This window comes from Myotis lucifugus, unplaced genomic scaffold (assembly GCF_000147115.1).
Source record: "Myotis lucifugus unplaced genomic scaffold, Myoluc2.0 scaffold_699, whole genome shotgun sequence".
Classification (NCBI taxonomy): Eukaryota; Metazoa; Chordata; class Mammalia; order Chiroptera; family Vespertilionidae; genus Myotis; species Myotis lucifugus.
In genome coordinates this window covers 66,707-87,407 of record NW_005871747.1, presented here as the reverse complement: position 1 = coordinate 87,407, position 20,701 = coordinate 66,707, and positions in this window count along the sequence as shown.

Here is a 20,701-nt window from a genome sequence, read left to right as displayed (position 1 = left end):
ACAAAGATGGCGGCCGGCAGCCATGGAGCTGGAGCAAGCAGAAGGCTTGGTTGCCCCAGCAAGGAGGAAGCCAAGCTTCCCGCCTGCCCTCACCGACTGTGGCCTCCACTCAAACACAACAAAGTTTCAATTATAGAAGATAAATAAATCCCAGATACCTGCTTCCAGACAGCCTCCACTGGGAGCTTTTGTGGCTGGGGGCTTGGCCAGACTGCAAACAGCCATCAGCCCCTCACCCAGACTGGCCAGGCACCCCAGCAGGATCCCCCACACTGAAGGGTGTGTGACCAGCCTGAAAACAGCCCTCAGCCCCTCACCCAGGCTGGCCAGGCACCCCAGCAGGATCCCCCACACTGAAGGGTGTGTGACCAGCCTGAAAACAGCCCTCAGCCCCTCACCCAGGCTGGCCAGGCACCCCAGCGGGGACCCGCACACTGAAGGGTCTGTGGCCAGCCTGCAAACAGCCATCAGCCAGTCACCCATGCTGGCCAGGCACCCCAGCAGAACAACCCTCCCTGAAGGGGGTGTGCCCAGGCTGAAAATGGCCCTCAGCCCCTCACCCAGGCTGGCCAGGCACCCCAGCGGGGTCCCCCACCCTGAAGGGGGTGTGGCCAGTCTGAAAACGGCCCTCAGCCCCTCACCCAGGCTGGCCAGGCACCCCAGTGGGACCCCCACCATGATCCAGGACACCCTTCAGGGCAAACCATCCAGCCCTCACCCATGCACCAGGCCTCTTTCCTGTATAATAAAAGGGTAATATGCAAATTGACCCTAACAGCAAAACAACTGGGAATGACTGGTCACTATGACACACACTGACCACCAGGGAGCAGATGCTCAATGTAGGAGATGCCCCCTGATGGTCAGTGTGCTCCCACAGGGGGAGATCTGCTCAGCCACAAGCCAGGCTGACAGCTGACAGTACAGCAGTGGTGGTGGGAGCCTCTCCTGCCTCCTCAGCAGCGCTAAGGATGTCCGACTGCAGCTTAGGCCTGCTCCCCGCTGGCAAGTGGGCATCCCCCGAGGGCTCCCGGGCTGCCAGAGGGATGTCTTACTGCCAGCTTGGGCCCAATCCCCCGGGGAGCAGGCCTAAGCCAGCAGGTGGTCATTCCCCGAGGGGTCCCAGACTGCGAGAGGGCACAGGCCAGGCTAAGGGACCCCCTACCCCCGAGTGCACAAATTTTTGTGCACCGAGACTCTAGTTTATTATATTTTTATATAACATATATAAAACATTTTTATTGTTTTATCTTTATTGTAGACAGTAGTAGAGATATACTCCCCTATTTTCCCCAATTTGCCCGCCTCCATCTGGTTCCCACAACAACTCAGGCCTTCACCACCTATTGTCTGGCTTATCTACTTATATAAAAACCATGGGTGGTGTTCATCACATACAGACGAACAGCCGCCGACCGAGCGGAGGGCAGTCAGTCCTACAATGGTTGTCTTGGAAACGGCTGCACCCTCCCCCAAGCTGTTTCCTGGAGCTGTTTCCTGTAAGGGCGGAGTTTGAGGCAGGAACCTGCCCTGGGAGTGTGGAGGAAGATCTTTCTAAAGTGTGCCATGCCAGGCCAGCATGGGGTGAACCTGAGTGGGGCGGCTGAAAGACTTAGAAAAGACAGACAAGAGAATGAAAGCCGGGTCTTGGTGGAATGCTGCTTCTCTGAGAGACAGTGACCACACCCACAGCCATGCCTTTAGTTTATAGCAGATGCTATGAGGCAAAGTAAGGGCGTGACCAAGATGTTTACAAACATTCTCCTGGGTTTCAATCCTACTCAACTACATGCACCTGAACTCTATCAAGCCCACATCACTCAGGCACGTGAGGCCATGTGTTCGGACCATAGGTTCAAGCTTACAACTACAGCTGTGGGCTATAATTGTGCTGGGAGGGCCCTGCCCTCCATGCTGGGACTTGCACGTGGCAATGAGAGGACTGTGCCCTCTCATCAGTCCAAGGCTTGAACCTCTCCAAAACACTGTAGCAGCTCCCCACAGTAAAGTTTTTATTCTGTTTCTTTGTTACTAATGTCATGGCCCCAACCCATAACAAAGAAACAAAGGAAAATCCCCCCATCATATTTCTGAATATTATTGCTCCTTTGGGAATGCCGTGTCATAAATTAAAATTGAAAGTGGATGCAATCATCATGCTATTCAGAAATCTCAATAGTAAGTGGGATCTTTGTAATGGTACTAGATTTATTATCAAAAGATTACGACCTAACATTATTAAAGCTGAAGTATTAATAGGATCTGCAGAGGGAGAGGCTGTTCTGATTCCAAGAATTAATTTGTCCCCATCTGACACTGGCCTCCCATTTAAATTGATTCCATGAAGGTTTCCCGTGATGCCAGCATTTGTGATGACTATTAATAAATCACAAGGACAAACTCTAGACAGAGTAGGCATGTTCCTACCTGAACCCGTTTTCGCACATGGTCAGTTATATGTTGCTTTCTCTTGAGTTTGAAGAGCTTGTGATGTTACAGTTAAAGTTCTAAGTACTTCATCACAAGGGAAATTAGTCAAGCACTCTGAAAGTGTTTTCACTCTTAATGTGGTGTACAGGTAGATATTAGAATAAGTTTAATCACTTTATCAGTTATTTTTTGCATCACTGTTGTTTTTATATCATGTTTTTTTCCCTATCATGTTTTTGTCGTTTTTATATCATGCCTCTGTTGTTATATCCTTTCATTACTGTGTATTTATTAATAAATTTATACATTATTTTCATATACATTTTACTAATTTCCTTTCATCTCTCACATTTCTATTATAGAGAAAGGGCACATAGCAATGTTAAAATATCTCTGCTAATTAATTCCCTTTTTAAAAATATATATATTTTATTGATTTTTTACAGTGAGGAAGGGAGAGGGATAGAGAGTTAGAAACATCGATGAGAGAGAAACATCATCGATCAGCTGCCTCTGGCACACTCCCCACTGGGGATGTGCCCGCAACCAAGGTACATGCCCTTGTCCAGAATCGAACTCGGGACCCTTGAGTACGCAGGCCGATGCTCTATCCACTGAGCCAAACCGGATAGGGCAATTAATTCCCTTTTAATGTGCACAAATTTCATGCACCGGGCTACTAGTATGGATATAAGCTGTTGTGTTAACCTCCTCCTGCCCCTTTCTGCTCTTTTCTCTCTGAGATTTGTCAGTATGATTCATGTGTTCTTTCCTCTCGTTCTTTTTTATTCATCAGTTTATTTAGTTTATTAGATTCCACCTATAAGTTAGATCATGTGATATTTGTCTTTCTCTGACTGGCTTATTACCTTAACATAGTACTCTCCAGTTCCTCCATGCTGTCTCAAAGGGCAAGAGTTCCTTTATTTAGGGGGAGAGAATAGACTATATTTTAATTACTTATGCATCTTTGGGATTTTAGAAAATATTTTATTGTTATCTAAAGATTTTTTGTAAAAAGGAACTGCTTTAAGAATGGGAAAATCTGTGTGTGTGTGTGTGTGTGTGTGTGTGTGTGTGCGTGCGCGCGGGCGCACGTGCAATAAAGTAGAATGGGCTGAAAAAACAACAACACAAATGTAAATCAGTAACTGTGATTTACGTCATCCACAGAATGAAGGATAAAGTATACCATCATATAAACAGATGCAGAATAAAGCCTTTAAAATCAAAAATTGATTTAGAATTAAAATTCTTAGGATATCACGTGTAGAAGGGATGGACTTCGATGTAATAAAGGTCACATTTGAAAAGCCATCAAGTGACATCATGTTACACAGAGAAAATGTCAAAGTTATACCTTGAACTGGTAAATGTCAAGGAGATCACAACCTAATGAAACAAGAACCCTGGACGCATGTGTCCTCAGTCTTGGTTAATCCCCCATCATGTTCTCAGATAGCTTTTCTCCTCAATGTGACACTGAGTCAGGTTCAGGTTCCAGTTGACCCCCATCATGTGGGGACATGGTGACAGCAGTCCCAAGGGTCACATGCAGACATCAGGTTTCCAATAACAAGACTTTCATAAATTCAACTTAATTATTCCCAAATCCATTCCAACATCTTCTGCTAAACACACCTGGTCATGGAGGAGATTCTTCTATATCCCAAGGTATGAAACTCGATCTAAAGCAGACACTAAAAAATAAACACCACAAAGGAGGCAGTGAAGCTGATACAGGTCCAGCACCAAACTCCCCTGAAGGAATAGGATCCGGGAGCTCTGTTTGTGTCTCGATAGTTCATGCTTCTGCTTCTCAGGGACCCACACAGATGCTCCTCTTTCCCTAACACTTGGTCCACAGGCTCTAGGCTCACACTCTGGGCTTAGTTTTTCCTCTGATCAGTTTGTAAGGGTAATAGTGTCAGATAGAACTTCCCATCTCCTGAACATGACCTCCTGCACTTGTACTTCTTTCTCAGTTTGTGAGGGTTGATTTCTCTTGTTTGACATTACTGGTGACTGTCAAAGGCATCTCTCATTTTAAATCTATTCTTTTTCTTTTTATGAAAATTTTCTCTTCTGGGTCTTTCTACCGGTATCCTGGAGCATTTGTGTCCACTGGGGAGAGCACAGGCCGAGGTGTTTGGAGTAATACTTCACAGACATGCACACTTGGAAGTGTCACACTCTGGGACCATGTTCTTTCTGTCATAATCCAACCCCAGATCTCCCTATATAGAAGGAGAACATGCAAATAGGTCCTCCTTTGCTCATAAAAGCCAGCCCAGCTCTGACCCTGCAGATCTGGGACAGGAGGCCAGCCCCAGGATCCCCAGGTGTTCCTAATCCCTGATCAGGACTGAGCACAGGCCACTCACCATGGGGTTTGGGCACAGCTGGGTTTTCCTTGTGACTCTTTTGAGAAGTAAATTATGGACAAGAAGAAACACTGAGTATGTGAGTGGGTATGAGTGAGAGAAACAATACACAGGTCAGCGTTTCCTGACCAGGATGTCTTTGTGTTTGCAAGTGTCCAGTGTGCAGCTGGTGGAGCCTGGGGGAGGCTTGGTGCAGCCTTGAGGGTCTCTGAGACTCTCCTGTGCATCCTCTGGATTCACCTTCAGTGACTACTGAATGCACTGGGTCCACCAGGCTCCAGGGAAGGGGCTGGAGTGGGACTCACTCATTAATCCTGATGGAAATACAACAAACTATGCCAACTCTGTGAAAGGCCAATTCACCATCTCCAGAGACAATGCCAAGAACATGCTGTATCTGCAAATGAACAGCCTGAAAGCAGAAGATACGGCCATGCATTACTGTGCAAGACACACAGTGAGGGGAAGTCAGTGTGAGCCCAGACACAAACCTCCCTTCAGCAGAGGCTGTGACCACCAGGAGGCGCTCAGGGTCCCTGAACACAAGGATCATCCCAGCAGCAGGTGCAGTTGGAGGTTTGGTCTGGTTTCCTGTGTGGTTTCCTCTTCATGTCACAGTTTCCCTCAGAGTACCTCTGGATTCCTGACTCTGCACTTACTTCTGAAGTCTCTGACTTAGAAAGTCTGTTGTAAACAGAGACAACTTTCTCACGTGGACATCCTGCAGATAATTTTTTTTCAGATACTCTATGTCAAGTACCAATTAGTAATCAAAAATTCTGCCCAAGGCACCTAAGTCCAACCAGAGGCTCTGCTGACTCAACAGTGAAGCTCAGCCCCACACAGCTCAGGGTCCCAGCCAGGCAGCAACAGGGCACGTGTGTGCTGGACAGTGGGCACTAGAGTCATGTGATCACAAAGCTAGAGAAGAAGGACCATGGTAGTGACAGTCACTGACTAATCGTCATGCTCATAGCACTGACAGTAGGTGACAGGCAGAAGCAGGGGGACCCACAGCAGCTTGTACAGATGTCCAGGCTGATGACAAACACACACGCCAAGGGACATGGAATGATCATTGTGCTCATAGTTAAATCTCTGGGAGGCGCAGGAAAGGCCCTTCAGGAAGTCAAAGGTGCTTGGATAGAGGCAGGAAAGGAGGCTTTTATTTTCTGTGAGGTGGGGGGCCAGTGGGCAGAATTCTGCTTCTTTGTGTGGTTCCAACTTCTTGGTTACACATGAAGAGGAGAACAAACCTTTTCTATAAGACCCCCCTTGTGGCTAATGGAGAAGAGGCAGGAAGGAGTCATCAGTTGTCAGCAGTGAAACATAAAATAAAATACAGTGTGGCTACCAAATCCACCTAATAACCATAAAAATCTGCAAATATGAGACTGAGGGTCATTATGGGTGAAAAACAACCATATCTACATAAAATGAGTAGAAAATGATTTATTATAACAAGGAAGAGAAGGAGGGGGAGGAGGAGGAGCATAAAATGAGGAGGACAACGATGACTATTGACTGAGACAGGGGCCCTGGTCCAATGAAATGAAAGCTCCTCATACAAACACACAATCACCATGGCTCTTCCAGCGAGGGGTGTCCACTCTTCCCAATAAATGTTGAGAGATTTCATAAATGGGACCCAAGGAATTATTCAGCTTCCATAATCTATGTTGAAACAAGATCAATAATGATCCCAAAGGTGTCCAAATGCAGATACCCTGGAACTGGGAAGGTGTTATCTTCTAGAACAGAGACACTGTGAGAATGTGAATGTAGGAAACAGGGATCCCCTTCCCACCAGTTTGCAATGACACGTTCCTTTTTTATCTTGATCCCTGCCTGCATGATCTTTAACATTTCTATTTCTCACACACTCCTGATCATTAATATTCAGGCATTTCCTATGATGATACAAGCTGTATCTCTCATGTCCTGCACTTCCTTCCAGGCCTTCACTGGAGGAGGCATTAAGCCCATATGTCCAGTAACTCTCTGTCCTGAACATCAGGGATATTTCTGTCATGTGACTCAAAACAAGTCCAGCTTCCTCCCCTCACCCAGATCTACAGTCAAGTCCAGATTTATGGGTAGTTTCCCAGCAGCACTTCCCTCTGGTACCAGAACCTGTTCCAGTCCCTGTGGCTGCTGTAGCCAATCCACATGGGCAGTGGAGGCTCAGCATTTTCTGGGCAGTTATTTGTAAAATCACCCCAAACAGTTCCCATTAAAGAAAATAATGATGAATTGAACTGTAATAAAATGAAAAACATTTGTTCCTTCAAATATTCCAGCAATGAAATTAAATTATTACCTTAGCAAGAGAATATATTTTTGAATCATGTGCCTGGTGCAGAATGTGTGCATTGCACATTAAGGATGTGATATGTTAGGGAGAGAGCCCAGCACCCTCTGACCACAGTGAGCACCCCAGGGACAGGGCAGAGGGAGGCTGGGATGAGGGTTTCCTGACAAGGTTGAAGTTCCCTTTCCTGTGAGAAAATGTGTGCTAGGAATTATTCAATTTCACTTACTGTGATCCCCAACATCACTGACAACACTAGACTGAGATATCAGGTCACTTAACAGGCCGAATACATTGTTCATGATATGAAAGGTTATCAGTGGTACACATGCATAATCACTCCCTTTATCTTTCATCCAGGTTAAAACATGATTATTTCAGATGTGGTTATTTCAGGGTGTCTGCAATATGCCATGGGTTTGCATAAAGGAAGAGTTTGCACAGTGTGTTACATTAAGAGTTCCAACATCAAGAATCAAAGGTCTCCCTTTTCCTTGTGGTTGGGAACCAGGTACTCATATGAAAGTAGAAATTAATACAATGTGACAGAAGAAAATGGTTGTGCTTTCTTTTTAAAATATTTTACACCAGGTGAACATAATTAGGGTATAAAATGACAATGATAAATATTTCTTACTTGTAGATATATGTAATTGTTATATTTCAGGAGCTAAACAATTGCTAATCCCTATTAAATTTGTTTGAAAGATGAATGAGAACTTAAAGTTAAAGGTACTTATCTAGTTCAACATTTCTTCTTCTGCTCAGGTGAGGTTGTCCTTGACCTAGTTCCAATGAGTCTCATGACCCAGGTAGTTCCCTGTCCCTGATTTACATGGTCAGTGAGATTAAGGAAAGAGATTCCCAGACATGAACCCCAAAACGATCATGGAATAAAGACCTCAGTCCCTCTACTTAGAAGGAAAAGGCTGCCCCACATGCAAATTTCTGGTCAAGCTCCAGGGTAAATCCTCTCCTGGGCTGTGCAGGCTCACAGCTCTTTCCTCACACAGGGCTGAGGTCCCTGGGAAGGTAGAGCTGTGGTCTAGAAGAAGATGAGACTGCTGGGTCTTCTCCTGTGCCTGGTGACAGCCCCCCAAGGTGAGGGTCTCAGGGGTCAGACAGGGGTCATGGGATGGCTGTGACTGCAGGTGACTGACAGGACTGATGTTTCTTGTCCCCAGGTATCCTGTACCAGGTGCAGGTGTGGGAGTCGGGCCCAGGACTGGAGTAACCCTCACAGACCCTCTCCCTTACCTGCACTGTCTCTGGATTCTCTCTAATGAGCTATGATGTAAAGAGGACCTGCCAGGCTTTGAGAAAGCGGCTGGAATGGGTTGGGGTTATATGAGGTTATGGGGGTACAAACTATAACCCAACACAGAAATCCAGACTCAGCACCACCAGGGACACATCCAAGAGCCAGGTTTATTTCCAACTGAACAGCCCGAGAGCCAAGGACAAGGCCATGAATTACTCTGTGAGAAGGAGTGAGGGGAAGTCAGTGTGAGCCCAGACACAAACTGCCCTGAAGGAGACAGCAGGGCTGGGCTATAGGGGGTGCTAAGGTCACCATGGGGTGCTCCTGACCCCTGAAGCCCAGAGGACAGCCCCAGGAGCAAGGGCAGAGGAAGTTGGAAAAGGAAGGAGCTTCCTGGCAAAAAAATCCTGTACCAATCAATAATTTCTTCAAATGTAAATGGCTTAAATGCTACAATCAAAAGACTTAGGGTAGCTGATCAGATAAGAAAGCAAGACTCACATCTATGCTGTCCACAACGGACATACTCCAGAACAAAAGATACACACAGAGAAAAGTAAAGGCTGAAAAAAATTTTTCATGCAAATGGAAATGAAAAAAACAAACAAAACAAAATTGGGGTAGCGATACTTATATCTGACAAAACAGACTTTGAAACAAAGACTATAGTAAGAGACAAAGAAAGAGATTACATAATAATAAAAGGAGCAATCCAATAAGAGGGTATAACACTGGTAAACTTTTATAGACCCAACAAAGGAGGACCAAAATATGTAAAGAAAATCTTGACTCTGGCCTGTGTTGCTCAGTGGTTTTGTTCTGACCTATGAACCAGGAGGTCACAGTTGGATGCCCAGTCAGGGCACATATTTCAGGCTCTTTCCCCAGAGCAGGCCAAGGTTAGTCAATCAATGATTTTCTCTCATCGTTGACGTTTCTTTCTCTCTCTCCCTCTCCCTCTCCCTTCCTCTCTGAAATCAATAAAAATATATTTTTAAAAAGCAAATCTTGAAGGACATGAAGGGAGAGATTGACAGGAATACTTTCATTGTATTGAACTTTAACACCCCATTGACATCAATGGGTAGATGTTCCAGACAGGAAATCAACAAGAAAACACAGATCTTCAATCACATACTAAAGCAGATGGATTTAATTGAAATATTCAGAGCATTCCACCCCAAAGCAGCAGAATATACATTCTTTCCATGTGCACATGAAACATGAAACATTTTCTAGGATAGACCACGTGTTAGTACACAAAGCAAATCTCAGTAAGTTTAAGAAGATTGAAATCATATCGAGCACCTTCTCTGACTACAATGTTATGAAATTATAAGTCAACCACAAGAAGAAAAAAAACAAACAAAAAAACCCCCAGCAACACACAAAGTCATTGAGGCTAAGGAACATGTTTCTGAACAATGAATAGGTTATCAGAGAGACAAAGGAAGAAATCAAAGTTACCTTAAAACAAATGAAAATGAGAACACAACAACCCAAACATATGGGACAGAGAACATGCAGTTATAAGAGGGAAATCTAAACCAGCACAAGCCCACCTCAGGAAACAGGAACAAGGATACCAATCTAACTACACCTAAAGGAACGGGGTAAAAAAACCTGGAGTGAGTACAAGGAAGGAAATAATAAAGACCATAGAGGAAATAAATAAAACAAAATCTAAGGAAATTAATGAAACCAGGAGCTGGTTCTTTTAAAAGATAGACTAGATTGACAAACTTTTAAACAGACTAGTCAAGAAATACAGAGAGATGACACAAATAAATAAAATGAAAAATAAAAAAGAAGTAACAACTAACACCATAGAAATAGAAAGGGTTATAATAAACCATTATGAAAAACCATATATCTAAATATTGGAAAACATGGGTGAAAATGCTAAATTTCTAGGAACATATATCCTTTTAAAACTGAATCAGAAGCAATAAGAGAATCTAAATAGACCAAATTAACCTAATGAAATCAAAGCAGGAATAAAAAAACTCCCAGCAAACAAAAGTCCTGCACCAGATGACTTCACAGGTGAATCTCACCAGACATTCCAAAAAGCACTAACACCGATCTTTCTCAAAATATTCCCAAATTTCATTAAGAAGAAAATCTCCCAAGCTGCCTTCCACTGTCCACATTCTCCCTAGATCTGTCCGAGTCCCTGAGCTCTATGGCCAGAGCCCTGCTGACTCTTCCCAGCTGTTCCCACAGCATCAAGGGCAGATCAGGCCCTGTAAAAGCCACCTGCCCCCCTTCATCCACCAGCACCCCTCTCACAGGTGCATGCAGCTGTGGACACCCCAGGACAGGTCACAGACAGGAGACCTAAAGCTGAGCCAGGACATGGTGACAGCAGTCCCAAGGGTCACATGCAGACATCAGATTTCCAATAACAATTTTTTTCATAACCTAATCTTCATTATCCCTCAATCATTACCCACATCTAACCCTTAAGCACACCTGGTCATGAGGGAGATTCTTCTATATCCCAATGTATAAAACTGGATCTACAACAGATTCTAGATAATAAACACCACAAAGGAGGCAGTACAGGTGCTACACATCCAGCACCAAACTCCCCTGAAGGAATAGGACCCGGGAGCTGTGTCTGTGTCTCCATAGTTCATGCTTCTGGTCCCAGGGACCCACACAGACATTCTTCTCTCCCCATCACTTGAACCATTGGCTTTAGGCTCACACTCTTATCTTAGTTTATCCTCTGATCACTTTGTAGGGTAAATAGTGTCGAATGGAACTTCCCATCTTCTGAACATGAACCTGCTGCACTTTTACTTATCCCATTTGAGTTAATTTCTCTATCTTTTCATTACTGTTGACTGTCCAAGGAATTCTTCATTTTTAATCCTTCTCTTTTTTGTACAGGTGTGATTGGGTCCCAGTGTGGAGAACATAGGCCCAGATGCCAGGAATTATTTAACATACATGCATCCTTGGACATGTCACATTGTTATATGGTGTCATTTGTACCAGCATGCAACCCTGGAGCTTCCTGTATACTAGAAGGACATGCAAATAGGGACCCCTGTGCTCATAAAAACCAGCTCAGACTCGACCCTGCAGCTCTGGGACAAGAGCCCAGCCCCGGGATCCCAGGTGTTCCCATTCCCTGATCAGCTCTGAACACAGACAAAACACCATGGGGTTGGGGCTCAGCTGGGTCTTTATTGTGGCTCTTTTAAGAGGTAATTTATGGAGAAAAAGAAAGACTGAGTATGTGAGTGGATGTGAGTGAGAGAAACAGTGGACGTGTGAGAGTTTCCTGACCAAGATGTCTTTGTGTTTGCAGGTGTCCAGTGTGAGGTGCAGTTGGTGGAGTCTGGGGGAGGTTTGGTGCAGCCTGGGGGGTCTCTGAGGCTCTCCTGTGCAGCCTCTGGACTCACCTTCAGTAGCACCTGGATGGTCTGGGTCCGCCAGGCTCCAGGGAAGGGGCTGGAGTGGTTATGTCGAGTGAATCCTGATGGAAGTACCACAAACTATGCCAACTCTGTGAAGGGCCGATTCACCATCTCCAGAGACAACACCAAGAACATGCTGCATCTGCAAATGAACAGCCTGAGAGCCGAGGAAACGGCCATTTATTACTGTTCAAGATACACAGTGAGGGGAAGTCAGTGTGAGCCCAGACACAAACCTCCCTGCATCAGGAGCTGTGACCACCAGGGGGCGCTCAGGGTCCGTGAACACAAGGACCATCCCAGCAGCAGGAGCAGTTGGAGGTTTGGGCTGGTTTCCTGTGTGGTTTCCCCTTCATGTCAAAGTTCCCCTCAGGGAACCTCTGGATACCTAACTCTGTGCTTACCTCTGACGTCTCTGAGTTAGAAAAGTCTTTTGTAAAAAGAGACAACTTTCTCACGTGGAGAAACTGCAGAGTGTCTTTCAGAGACTTTTGAGCCCAAATGACAATTCATCATCAAATGTCTGAGCTGCATCAGCTAAATCTAACCAGAGTTTCTCCTGACTCAACAGTGCAGCTCAGCTCCACGCAGCTCACGGTCTCACCAGCCAGAAACAGAACTCGTGTGTTCTGGACAGCAGGCACCAGAAGCCTATGAGTGCAAAGCTAGAGAAGAAGGACCCCTGTGGTGACAGTCATGCTCATAGCACCAAGAGTAGGTGACGCCAAGTAGAGGTAGGGACCCAAGGCAGCTTGGTATGCATGACCAGGGTTATGATAAACACACACACCAAGGGACATGGAGTGTTTATTATGCAGAGTTGAAATCTCTGAGAAGCATAGGAAAGGCCCTTCAGAAAGTCAGACCTGCTTTGGTGGAGCCAGGAAAGGGGACTGACTGAGGGATTTTATTTTGTCGAGGTGGTGGGGCAGGGGGAGGAATCCTGCTTCCAGGGGCTTGTGTGGGTTCAAACTCTTATTGACATCTGGAGAGGAGCCCCAACCTTTCTGTTCAGATTCCTATGTGGGGCAGGAAGGAGCCATCAGTTTTCAACAATCGTACGAAAAAGAAAATAAAGAATGGCTACATATTTTATTCACAATTATAAAAATTGAGCAAACATTGAGACAAATGGTCATTATGTGTATACAACAACAGCGTCTACTGTAACTAAGAAAAATAATTATAAATAGCCATATGATGATAATGGTGGTAGTGGTGGTGGTGATGGTGCTGATGACCATAGAATTGGAAAGGGTCCTGCTCCATTGTCCTGGAAGGGATCTCTCCCCTGTCCAAAACCATAAGTTGTTTGGAAGGCCTTGTAACAACTCTTAGGTGTGGCAGTTGTGGTTCAATGTCCAATGACATCTAAATGGAAGATTCCTGCTTTCATTATTTGATAAAAAGTTAATGTGTATGGAAAACCACCATGTCGACAAAATATGAGAATGATTATAAGTCAGCAAGCGATGAGGAGGAGGAGGAAGATGAAGAGGATGGTGATGATGAGGTTGGACTGAGACAGGGCATGAAGGCTGTTCAGAGGGTCACACATCACCATGGCTCTTCCAATGAGGGGTGCACACGCTTCCCAAAAAGTGTCGAGAAATTTTACAAATGGGACCTCAATGAATTAGGCAGCTTGGGTGATTCATGGTAAGACCAGATCAGTAATGATCGCAAAGGTATCTAAGTGCAGATCCCCTGCACCAGGGAAGGTGTTACCTTTCAGAACTGAGACACTGTGAGAATGTGCATGCAGGCAACAGGAATCCCCTTCTCACCAGTTGTCAAGGACATATTCCTTATTTCTCTTATTCCCTTCCTGCTGAATTTTTAAGTTTTCAATTTCTAAGAAACTCCTGCTCATACATATTCTGGTATTTCCTCCCGTCTTACAAGCTGTCTCTATCATGCCCTGTACTTCCTTCTGGGCCTTCACTGGAGGAGGCTTTAGAACCACATGTCCAGTAACTGTCTGTCCATGAACATCAGGCATATTTCTGTCATGTGACTCAAAACAGTCCAGCTTCCATCCCTCACCCAGTTCCACAGTCACATCCAGATTTATGGGTAGATTCCCAGCAGCGCCCCCTCTGGTACCAGAACCTGCTCCAGTCCCTGTGACTGCTGTAGTTACTCCACATGGATAGTGGAGGCTCAGCTTTTCTGGGGAGTTCTTGGTAAAATCACCCAAAACAGGTCCCATTAAAGACAATAATGATGAATTGAACGTTAATATAAGTAAAAACATTTGTGCCACCAAATACTCCATCATGGAAATTAAATAACTAGCTTAGCAGGAGAATATCTTTCTGAATAATGTGCCTGATGGGCGAATGTGTTCATTATACATCAAGGATGTTGTTGTATGTTATGGGGGAAAGCCTGACACCCTCTGACCACAGTGAGTATCCCCAGACATGGGGCACAGGAAGGCTGGCAATGAGAGTTTCCTGACAAGGTTGAAGTTCCTTTTCCTGTGAGAAAATGTATGCTAGGAATTCTCCACTTTCTCTCATCTCAACCCTAATATCACTGATAACACTAGACTGAGAAATCAGGTCACTTAACAGGCTGCCATATCATTTCAAAATATGAAAGATTCTCAGTGGTGCATATGCATAATTGCTGCTTTCATTTATTATCTTTTCTCCAGGTTAAAACATGATTCTTTCTGATGTGATTAGTTTGGGATCTTTGACTTTGCACAGTGTGATATAATACAATAAAAAGTTCCAACATCAAGGATCAAGGATCTCCCTTTCTGGTGCTTGTGAAGCAGTTACTCATATCAAAGTGAACAAATGAAGAAAACATTGCATTAAAGATGGCTGTTCTTTTTAATATTTTTACACTAAAGTAAACATAATTAGAGTATAAAATGACAAGGATAACATTTGGTAATTGTATATATATGTAAGTGTTGGATTTTAGAAGCTAAACAAATGCTAAACCCTATTAATTTGTTTGAAAGATTGGTGAGAACTTACCAATGTAACGTATTCATCTAGTTCATCTATGCTCAGGTGAGGTTGTCCTTGACTGAATTCCTATCAGCTTAATGACCCAAGTGACCCCCTATCCCTGACTTACATGGTGAGTGAGGTTAAGAGAAGATATGCCCCCACATGGGCCCCAGAAAGGCCAGGGCAGTTTAGCCTCAGACCACACACTTATAGGAAAGTCTGCCCACATGCAAATTTCTCTTCAAGCTCCAGTGTAAATCCTCTCCTTGCTGTGCAGGCTCACAGCTCTCTCCTCACACAGGGCTGAGGTCTCTGGGAAGGCAGACCTGTGGTCTAGAAGAAGATGAGACTGCTGGGTCTTCTCCTGTGCCTGGTGACAACCCCCCAAGGTGAGGGTCTCAGGGGTCAGACAGGGATCATGGGATGGCTGTGACTGCAGGTGACTGACAGGACTGATGTTTCTTGTCCCCAGGTGTCCTGTCCCAGGTGCAGCTGCGGGAGTGGGGCCCAGGACAGGTGAAGTCCTCACAGACGCTCTCCGTCACCTGCGCAGACCATGGAGTTTCCATCACAACCAGTGGTTACTTCTGGTCCTGGATCCGCCAGCCCCCAGGGAAGGGGCTGGAGTGGATGGGGTGCATATGCCATGATGGGAGCACTTACTACAACCCCTTCCTCAAGATACGAACCTCCATCTCCAGAGACACATCCAAGAACCAGGTCTCCCTGCAACTAAGTTCTGTGACCACAGACGACACAGCTGTGTATTACTGTGCAAGAGACACAGTGAGGGGCAGTCAGTGTGAGCCCAGACACAAACCTCCCTGAGCCTATAGCAGGCCTGGGCTGCCAGGGCCTTTCAGGACATCAGGGGGCGCTCAGGACCCACCAGCACAGTGAGCAGCCCCAGGAATAGGGGCAGCTGGGGAGGAAAGGGCCTTCCTGTTGGGCTGAGGGATTTCCTCTCAAACTCTCAGCTGCCTCCAGGGAAGATTCTTCCTTCTCATATTCTCACTGCAGACAACAAGGAAGAAGAGACATTGTCTGTTTGCAGGTGAAATATTGTCAGTGACATGGACTTTTTCATGAAGTCTCCTTCACAAATTCTAAAATTGACTTTTTTCACAGCCTTTTCAATGTTCTGCTGAGTGTAAATTCCACAGGTGAGTTGCTGGGATTGGGCTGTGTGCACAGTTCTGCATCCATCCCTCCTGGGTCACAGCTACCCTCAGTGTCTGACTCTGCATGTGCCCTCCCCTCCTGGTTCCAGGGCCAGTCCAGCTGCTGAAAGCCCTGAGCACACTCAGGGCTGCAGGACCTCACCCTCCCTCTCTGGGTCCACATTCATAAGCACAGGGAACCCCCACATCCGTTCACATAAGTGGCCCCTGCTGTCCTGCATGAAGCCGTGCTAACTCCACAGTGGGGACAGGTGACCCTGAGAGCTGGGATGTACATTATAGAACTCCTTCCTCCAGCTTTCCTCCTGATCCAAGGGTTTTTAGCTTCCCTGTGGGTCAGATGTCCATCGGCAGCATGTTGGAAGCCTAGGAGCATCCATGGGACCCCCAGTGTCCACACCATCCTCTTACTACTTACCGAGGAAACAGAGTCACATGGACACACACAATCGCACACAGAGTCACACATACACACAGTTGCACACTCATTTATGGAAAATAGATGCATTCACACATGATCAGTGATACAAAATTGTTCATGTAGTTACACACTGTATTTTATGAGTTCTGTATACAAAAACATAGTTATGTTCCATTCTCTTGGATGCCATATGAAATATTTGGTCTGCAGGTAACTATTATTTCAACAATGACCATGCCCTGTGAAGATCAACATTTCTCAGTCCATTTAGTAGGAGCTCAAATTAAGGGTTGCCTAAGAGTAAGACCATCAGAAAACACATATATAATTACATATTGTTTTTGTGATTAATCACTATGCTTTAATTATGTTCAATTTCTAACAATGAAAATACATTCTGCATATCAGATATTTACATTATGGTTCATAACAGTAGCAAAATTACAGTTATGAAGTAGCAACGAAAATAATTTTATGGTTGAGGATCACCACAACATGAAGAACTATATTAAAGGGTCGCGGTATTAAGAAGGTTGAGAACCACTGATCTAGACAGATCTGGTAATGATGGACATTCCTCTATATCCCAATGTATGAAACTGGATCTACAACAGAATCTAGCTATACTACCAAGACCAGTGATTCTCAACCTTCTGGCCCTTTAAATACAGTTCCTCATGTTGTGACCCAACCATACAATTATTTTTGTTGCTACTTCGTAACTGTAATGTTGCTACTGTTATGAATCATAATGTAAATATCTGATATGCAGGATGGTCTTAGGCGACCCCTGTGAAAAGGTCGTTCGACCGCCAAAGGGTTCGTGACCCACAGGTTGAGAACCGCTGACCAAGACCAAGGATACACAGGTCCAGGGTCCCTGTTTCATTAGGTTGTCATCTCCTTGTTGTTTAGCCAGTTCACGTTTTCTTACAACACATTCAGCACCAGACTCACCTGAAGAAATAGGACCCGGGAGCTCTGTGTCTCTATAGTTAATGCTTCTGCTTTCCAGGAACCCACACAGACTCTCCACTCTCCCTCAACACTTGGTCCACTAACTCTAGGCTCTGGTCTTAGTTTATCCTCTGATCACTTTGTAGGGGAGATAGTGTCAGATGGAGCTTCCTGTCTCCTGAACATGAACCTCCTGCACTTTTACTTCTTTCTTGTATTATGAGGGTTACTTTCACTTGGTTGTCATTACTGGTGACTGCCAAAGACATCTCTCATTTTGAACCCTTCTCCCTTTATTTTTATGAAAACTTTCTCACACGGGTCTTGACACAGGTCCACTGTAGCAGATGGGTCCAGTGGGGAGGGCAAATCCAACACCAGAACTCCCTATAGAGTAGGAGAACTGACCCTGCAGCTCTGGACAGGAGCCCGGCCCTGAGATTCCCAGGTGTTCTCATTCTTTGATGAGGACTGAACAAAAATCACTCACCATGGAGTTTCGGCTCAGCTGGGTTTTCCTTGTTGCTCTTTTAAGAGATAAATTGTGGAGAACAAGAAACACTGCGTATGTGAGTGGACATGAGTGAGAGAAACAGTGGGCAGGTGAGAGTTTCTTATCTATGATATCTTTGTTTTTGCAGGTGTCCAGTGTGAGTTGCAGCTGGTGGAGTCTGGGGGAGGCTTGCTGCAGTCTGGGGGTTTATGAGACTCTCCTGTGTGGTCTGTGGATTCCCCTTCAGTAGCTACCATATGAACTGGTTCTGCCAGGTTCTAGGGTAGGGGCTGGAGCCAATTTGTGCTATTACTTGTAATGGTGGTAGCACATACCACGCAGACTCTGTGAAGGGCCAATTCACCATCTCAGAGACAATGCCAAGAACATGCTGTATCTGCAAATGAATGGCCTGAGAGCCAAGGATACAGCCGTGTATTACTGTGCAAGACACACAGTGAGGGGAAGTCAGTGTGAGCCCAGACACAAACCTCCCTTCAGCAGAGGCTGTGGCCAAGATGGGGCACTCAGGGTCCTTGAAGACAAGGTCCATCCCAGTAGCAGGTGCATTTGAAGGATTGGGCTGGTGTCCTGTATAGTTTCCTTTTAATGTCACAGTTTCCCTCAGCGAAAATCTCTGGATTCTTGATTCTGCGCTTACCTCTCTCTGAAGTCTCTAAGTTAGAAAAGTCTGTTGTAAAGAGAGACAACTTCTTCACATGGACAAATATCAGAGAGTCTCTTTCAGACTCTTGTGCCAAATACCAAATACTGATTAAATCTTTTGACTCAAGTCAGCTAAATACAACCAGAGGCTCTGCAGACTCAACAATGCATCTCAGCACAACACAGCTCAGGGTGCCAGCCAGCTAGCAGCAGGACATGATCATGTTGGACAGCAGACACTGGGGACATTTGACCTGAAAGCTAGAGATGAAGAACCCCCAGTGGTTACAATCACTGAATTGTCATTATGCTCATAGCACCAAGTTAGGTGACACCAGGCAGAGGCAGCGGAAACCACAGAAGCTTCACATGTCCATGCTGATGAGAAATACACACACCATGGGGACATGGAATGACTATTATGCACATATTTTAAGTCTCTGGGAAGTACAGGAAAGGCCCTTCGGTGGGTCAGACCAGCTTTGATAGAGTCAGGAAAGGAGACTGGCTTTTTGCTTTATTATTTTCAAGCTGGTGGAGGAGGGAAGGAATTCTGCTTCCAGGAGCTTGAATGGTTTCAATCTCCCAATGCCATCGAAAGACAAAACTATGATTTCTTATCAGATTTCTACTGTGTAGCAGATGGAGAAGAGGCAAGAAAAAGCCATCAGTTGTCAGCAGTCCAACAAAAAATAAAACAGAGTATGGGTACCTATTTTACTTAACAATTATACAAACTGTGAAAAAATTGAGATAAGGTGTCATTATGTGTATTCAAAATCCAGAGCTACAGAAAATGAGAGGAATAAGGAAGCAAATGAGGATGAGGATGATGAAGGTGATCAGGATGATGATGATGATGCTGGTGATGGTGATGGAGGAGGTGATGGTGATGATAGAATTGGACAGAGGTTGTGGTCCAATTTCTGTGAAAATCTGTAGTTTATCCAAGGTCATCAGTTATTAGAAGGCCTTGTGTCAACTTAGAGTTGGGCCTTTGGGGTTGAATTTCCCAATGACAGCCAAGGAGAAGACACCTGCTTTCTTTTCCTATAAAGTCATTGTGTGTGGACAACCAGCTTGTCTATAGAAAATGAGAAGAATGATTATAAGTAAGCAAATGGTGATGGTGGTGGTGATGATGATGATTATTAAGATGAGGCAAATAGGGGAAATGGAGGACTTATGTAACACTTCAAACAATACAGTTTTTTAATAAAAAAAGAATCACACACTTAAAAAAATGTTGATGACTACAGATTGAGACAGGGATTTGGTCCAATGAAATGCTGGCTCCACATACAGACACACCATCACCATGGCTCCTCCAGTGAGGGGTGTCCACTCTTTCCTATAAGTGTTGAGCAATTTCATAAATGCGACCCCAATGTATTAGGCAGCTTGGATGATCCATGGTTAGACAATATGAGTAATGACCGTAAAGGTGTCTAGGTGTGGATCCTCTCCCTTGGACCTGGGAAGGTGGTACCTTCTAAAAGAGAGACACAGTTACAATGGGCAAGTAGGAAACAAGGGATCCCATTCCCACCAGTTTGCAATGACATGTTCCTATTTCTCTTGATCCCTGCCTGCATGATCTTTAACATTTCTATTTCTAACATCTCCTGTTCATCAATTTGCAGGTGTTTCCTACAAGCTGACTCTATCATGCCCTATACTTCCTTCCAGGCTTTCACTTGAGGATGCTTTAAACCCACATGTACACTAACTCTCTGTCCATAAATATCAGTCATATTCCTGTCATATGACTCAAAACAAGTCCAGCTTACTCCCCTTACCCTGTTTCGCAGTCACATCCAGATTTATGGGTAGTTTCCCAGAAGTGCTTCCCTCTGGTACCAGAACCTGCTCCAGTGGCTGCTCTAGCCAATCCACATGGACAGTGGAGGCTCAGCATCTTCTGGGGAGTTCTTTGCAAAATCACCAAAACAGGTACCATTAAAGAAAATATTATTAAATTAGCCTTGGTCAAAATTAAAGAATTTGGTCCCATCAAGGATTCCATTTAGCAACTTAAAACACAAACGTAAAGAATATATTTCCAAATCAGTCTGATGGCACATTAAATAAATAATACATTAAGGATGTTACAATTTGTGGGAGAGCCCAGCACCCTTTGACCACAGTGACCTCCCAGGGAAAAGTCAGAGGGGGGCTGGGAATGAGAGATTTC